At 41.2% G+C, this 6558-nt stretch overlaps 2 long non-coding RNA genes across 2 annotated transcripts; both read right to left on the bottom strand.

Moving 5' to 3' along the window:
• Window positions 1-2038: 2038 nt before the first annotated feature.
• On the bottom strand, window positions 2039-3469 carry LOC306915851. The gene is made up of 3 exons (XR_013788886.1): window positions 3392-3469; window positions 2636-2727; window positions 2039-2139 (listed from the first exon to the last, which is right to left on the bottom strand). It is a non-coding gene; the product is annotated as an uncharacterized lncRNA (long non-coding RNA).
• Window positions 3470-3826: 357 nt separating this feature from the next.
• LOC306915850 lies at window positions 3827-4865 on the bottom strand. The gene is made up of 4 exons (XR_013788885.1): window positions 4618-4865; window positions 4313-4422; window positions 4119-4200; window positions 3827-3949 (listed from the first exon to the last, which is right to left on the bottom strand). It is a non-coding gene; the product is annotated as an uncharacterized lncRNA (long non-coding RNA).
• Window positions 4866-6558: the final 1693 nt, after the last annotated feature.

Raw genomic sequence — 6558 nt, forward strand, 5'->3', positions numbered from 1 at the left:
GTGTTAGTGTTGATTATCATGTATTAATCTAATTATAGTAAACTAATACTATTACACTAAGATGGATAAAGATGAAGGGAAAATATATCTTTTTATAGTACAATAATATTTCAAGTTTACACAAATTACACAATAATCAACACAAACACACCCAAATCAAATCATATTATGGCGTGCATGTTCAATAAATTATTCCATCAAAGCAAACGGCATAAACAATATTAGTTTGCCTTTTCTACAAAAATAAAACGTACAAGTTAGCGTTCTCTTGTATCATACCATACTACTTGTATCATTTCCCACCACGGAGTAACCTCGCATCAGACTATCCAGCATATCCACCTCGGAGGACAGTCAAGACAGGCAGTCACAGGCAGGCGGGGCGTTACCATGCCTATGCTCGGACACAAACGGAATTCATGCCTCTCACACTCACGCACTCACACTCCTCCAGTCCCTTCCTCTTCACCCTCCAGGGCCTCTTTTATGTACAGACGTTTGCCCTCTGGAGCAGGGGGGGATCTCAGGGTAAAGAATCCAGAATGAACCCTCATGCGGGTCTCCTTGGGCTCCACACCCCTCTGGAGCAGGGGGGGATCTCAGGGTAAAGAGTCCAGAATGAACCCACATGCAGGTCTCCTTGGGCTCCACACCCCTCTGGAGCAGGGGGGGGGGGGGGGGGATCTCAGGGTAAAGAGTCCAGAATGAACCCTCATGCGGGTCTCCTTGGGCTCCACACCCCTCTGGAGCAGGGGGGATCTCAGGGTAAAGAGTCCAGAATGAACCCTCATGCGGGTCTCCTTGGGCTCCACACCCCGCCAACTGTTGTAGGCATATGAAATTAAATTGGAGAAAAAGGGGGTAAATTAAGTGGTTACTCAAAGAAAAGAAAAAGTACTCGTATCGGTACTCGGTATTGGCGAGTACTAACAATTAAGTACTTTTACTCAGTCTGAAAGAAATCGGGACAACGCTATTATGTCATTGGCAACTACACACATCTCCAAACATTCTACCCCTTTGTGTATGACCCCTCTGCTTCATGTCCTGCAGCAGATTTCTCTGTAATGACCACCTCACTGTTATATCCCTTGGCTTAAATAAACCAGTAAGACACCTAAGAGGCGGATGTGTGCACTCGTTGACGGTAGACTGCTGGCCAGTGCTGGGCGAGCACTGGCGCTTTGGCATGGAAGGGTCAGATCAACATGGAATGAATTCTTTCCATATAGCCTAATAGTCCGGCAGCCGACAGGCTTCTTTTGTTTAAAATTAACATCCTATGGCAGGCAAAAATGTCAAACTTTAATTTTGCTTTAAGTAGCATGCGACATGTCAAACTAGGGGGTTTATTATTCTGAATCCATTCCAAGCATTAGTTTTGCACAAAAAACACTCATTGGGCTAAAAGCAGCCATAGCCACTAGCCCAATGTGCCCAAAATGTGCTGACCTCAAACTAATGCTTGGAATCGATTCAGAATCATGAAAACCCCATAGTTTGACATGTCACATGCTACTTAAAGCATAAAGATCATTTTTGACATTTCTGCCTGCCATAGGATGTTAATGGTAGGGTCACAAGAAACCCCTATTAAAAAAATGCCCAATAGTGACAGCCGGTCAGCAAGTGGATTCATGAATGTATGTATATAGACAATATTTTAGGCCAATAAAAAAAAAAGACTATATACCAAATTTCCCACCCCATAACAGTGGCTGCCGGACTATAAGGAGCATGTCTTGAGTGTACAGTGTTTGATGATGTCAGATCAACATATGGAATGTCAGAACAGGTCAGCTCCATATATGGAGATCTAAGGGTGGTAGCGGGGACATTCTCTTGTGTACAGGGTTTGATGAGGGCCGGGCCTTAATTCGGGCCTGTTGAGAACTCTAGTTGCCGGGCGCAGCTGCACTAATAACTTTGGGGCAGGCCCGTCTAGAGTTTAAATGGACAGGTATCAGTCAAAAGGGAGACATCAGGTTCTGACATTTCACATGTCAGTAAGAGCAGGTCAATAGCTCACCCGATCCCTCCGGCTAGTGAGAGCCTTCTTCCTCTTCACATCCTCCAATGTCCCGGCCAGCTCAATTCGTGTGGTTGTCTTGAGGCTTTCAAAAGCCCTGTTACAGGCTTCTAGTGAATGCCAAATGACAACACAAATACCACATTATGATCTCTAAATGTATTATATTAAGGCATCTCAAAAGGATGGTGATAGAAATTAGCAGACAAACTGTAAACTGTCAAACTAAATGGGGGTACTCTGACGAGCTAGCTATAGAGACAGGGAGAACCCTATTATTTAGCAAACACTACAGACATGATTACCATTTGAATAGAAAACCAACCTATTTAACAAAAAAATAACACCAATATTACATTTGTCAATATTTGGTCATTGTGCCATCTGTTATTTTTAACCGTATCAAATCAACACTAATCTACAATTTAGGCATTTAGCACACTTTATCAAGAGCGATTTACAGTAAGCAAGGTAAACATACATAGAATGCAGAGACAGTGAAGTGCCTCAGTAAACTAGGATCACATGGTAAGCTAGGTCACTCAATTGTTAAAATTGCTACTTCAAAAGGACTAAGTCACCAAATGAATGTGATGTTAGACTTACTCCTGATCAAGCTGAGGTCCCAGTGTGGCTCTGAGTCCTTGATCGCCTCCACAATGGCCTTGGTCACTCTCACATTGTGATCCTTCCTGAAGCTGTGGATAATCACACTTTTAAGATATCATTCAGCATAACACGATAAAAATGTCCATTGACTATGCGTTGTTATTTCACAAACAGAGGCATTTCAGAGGGGAAAAAAACGTACAAGTCAGTTGGCTGGACGTACCATTCCTTTCCCATTTCTCTGTAGGTGTTCCGGACAGAAGCCTGTAGGGACATTATGGAGAGGGCATAGATAATATCGGTACATGCTTAATGCCATAATACATGGATAATATTGGACATACTGTTATACTAACAGTAATACATAGATGATTGAGGATCCCCCAGATCAGCTCAATGTGCACACATCGTTTCCTCACTCAACAGTAAACAAACCAACGTACAGTATACAGTAAGTGTATACAGGGTATTTGCATAAGTCACAATTGAATGACTTTCAAGACCTTTTCAATACCAAATTGTCTATTACATAAGAAAGCAGAAAACATGAAAAAAGGCGATCTACAAGCTCACAACGCCTCCCAGTTTGAGGCGTTGTGGCTAGGGTGAGGCCCCCAGTTAAAATATGAATATTCTGGGTAGGGTCACAGCCATACATTTATACAAGGGGTTCTAGAGTTGTACTGTTGGGGGGGGGGGGGGGGGGGGGGGCTCTGTTGAAGATAAAGATAAATAGGTAGATTAAGTACATACAGACAACTCTTGGGGAATCTTTTGGCTGGCAGGAAGAGGCGTTTGCAGGATGGATGCCTCCATCCTGTCCAGCCTCTCTGTCACCCCTGAAAAGCTCTCCTTGACGGTGCTGGACAACTCCTTGACGGCATCCACCCTTCTGGTGAGCTGTTACCGCTCTACAAATTGTGAGGGGAAAATAAATAAGTTAGGATTGAATTACTGTTATTATTACAAGTTTATGTTCTGTGTTTCATTTTCCAACAAAATCACAATAACCTTGGTCAATAGGTAGCAGTGCAGGACCACAGGTCATAGCTGGGTCTCTTCGGGGTGTAGTGTCTTAAGCGCATGCGTGTTCCCTCATAACCGAGAGGACATGTGAAAGAAAGCCACCAAAATAATGCACTGAATAACACGTGCGTGCGTGGCCAAAATTCTTACCATATTCAAGATCACGCCCCAGTCATGGTCCGAAAGAAACTGGATCATGGTAGACACCCTAGGATTCACACTAAGTCGTGATTTGTTTTGCTTTCCACTTTAGTGCCTTTCTCTGGGTTGATCAAGAACATGCATCTGCAGACACACAAGGACAATGAAGAAAATCTTTAGATTATAATACAGCTATGTAAAGAAAATAAACTAATGTAGATTATATTAAAGCAATTAAAAAATAATAAAAACTGGAGGGTGGTGTATGTGTGTGTTTGTGTCTATGAAATGCGTACTGAATGTTTAAGCTTACTTGTTTTAAAAGGCCATATTCGAAGATCATGTTACTCAAAGGTTCCTGGTCTTTGGTCGTCTTCTCCACCATCTGGGTTGACCTGATAAAATAGAATTCAAATTATTAATGTGTGTATATCTAAGTACTGTGTGTGTGTGTGTGTGTGTGTGTGTGTGTGTCCACGCACGCACGTGCGCAACTATGAATCTTACCATAATCAACAATCTCACTAATCATGGTGAGAGTGAATCAAGGTAGACCTAGGATTCACAACTATAGATAAGATGTGCTCTCCTTCTCTGGGTTGATGGAGAACAGACACCTGCGGAAATAGAATAAAAACAGTATTATATATAGATATATAGATATATATATATATATATATATATTATAAAACAAAGAAAAATATATTTTTAATTGAAGATGTTCATTTAAGGCAACTTCTAATGGAAAAGATTTAAATTAGGCAGTGCTACTTTCTTTTAGTGCAGGCTAAAGCAAACACAAAAATACACACCTCTCCAGAAACTCCAGGGTTGATGCCAGCGCTGATGGGTAGACGTTTTGCAGAAAACAGGACTCTGAATAAGAAACAAAATAATAAAACAAGCATCATTAAGATTTTAAAACTGCTCATCACCATCAACATAAAAGATTTGTGCCAATCCTATGCTTTCATGTTGCATCATTTGATGTCACAATATCATCAGCAACTGGTTGACACTCTGGAAACTTTCAAGCAATCACTAATAAACAAGGTGATAAAATATGAAATACTATTAGAAACTAACTAACTACTATAACATTTGCAATCGGAGGGGTAACCCAGTTAAAAATGGTAACCAAACATGTCAATGATCAGTCAGTCAGATCAGTATAAAGAATATGATGTCACTTCCTGAACTGCCACTCCCCTCACTGTGTCAGTCACTAGCATTCAGTGTTTGGTTGCAGCATGCTGTGTTGGCAGTGTTGCTGCTTTGTACTCCACCTAAACTTCACGTTATACTCAGCGGTGAGTAAAATTTATGAAATCCAGTGCAACTGTGCTCTATATAAAGGTTAATTTGATTATTTTACACTTCCCTATCGACCATCAGTGATGTAAATAGGTTTTGAAATGTCAATATGGTCTTCCAGAAGCACACAAGAAAGAACCCTATACAAAACCGCCACTAGACCTATTATCAGTATTTATTACATGGCTTGGTTGAATGCTTGATTCTGATTGGTCAATCGCTTAATTCAGCGGTGAGTTATCTCATGATAATGACCGCTCCGCTGTATAATGACCGCTGCCTAATCAAACCCTCTGAGCACCACCAGCTGCGTGGCTGCGCCCCGCTTGATTTACTGCCGTTTCCAACATAACAGCCATGTAAACACACACACTAGTGACACACAATGTAATTTACAGCTAAACATTGCTCTTAAAAATGTTTTTGAAAACATTTGAGCGAGAAATAGACGAAGCAGGACCCGAAAATGGATTCTATTTGATCAACTCACTTCCTTGTTTTCTGACAGTGCTGCAGCCCTGCAGCTGGGCAGACGCAGCCAGCGCGAACTTATGGAATACTTTTTTTGTTGCGTTTTGGGTCAATGTATTAATTTATGTTAGTTAGCCATGTAATAAGCGGGATAATATCTGGCTAGGTGGTCATTGTCGGCATATAATTCACCTTCAGGGAGTGTAACCACCTCGGCTTCGCCTCGGTGGTTAAACTCCCTGTCGGTGAATTATCTCCCGACAATGACCACCTAGCCAGATATTATCCCTTACGTATCTAAAGTAACTCTAAATTACTGTACTGTCCTTGTATGTAACTCATCTGTACATTTAGAACTCATGGCATTGGCTTGGCAGCAACTGTCAAAGTGTGCAGTGACACAGAGATCCTTCCAACCGCTTTTCTCTGTGAATTCCTGAACTTTTTATCAAAAATATTTCATGCACGAAAACAAATTCTACATTATCTAAGCACATGTTAACACGCACCAGGCTATAGGACATCAGCTATATACAGTAGTACCTCAAAGACAGGCTAAAACAAAATGTGCTGGAGACAGTAAGTGACTATCGGATCTACAAGCTCACAATTCCATGCATTGAGCTTGTAGATGAGCTATCTTTTATTTGGCCCATGTTTGACCAGTTTATATGATGGTTTCTTGATTACTTTTGATGTAGTCTTTCCTTAAATTGTCACTACAGTATTACTGTCATCTGGGGACCCCCGAAAAAAAAATCAGACCGACCGGTAGAGAACCACTGCACTAACAACTGTACATTCCTCTTTTTAATTGAAAGCAATAATGAAATTGCCAGAAATTATGCTCTCATAGTGCTCAGTTACATAATCATGTGCACAACTGCAGTGCTAATTAGTGCTAATATACAGCCACTGAGCGAAAAACCAAAGAATCCTTTGCCCGAATATGACCAGATATGATTCAA

The sequence above is a fragment of the Electrona antarctica genome (genome assembly GCF_951216825.1).
Source record: "Electrona antarctica genome assembly, chromosome: 22".
Taxonomy (NCBI): Eukaryota; Metazoa; Chordata; class Actinopteri; order Myctophiformes; family Myctophidae; genus Electrona; species Electrona antarctica.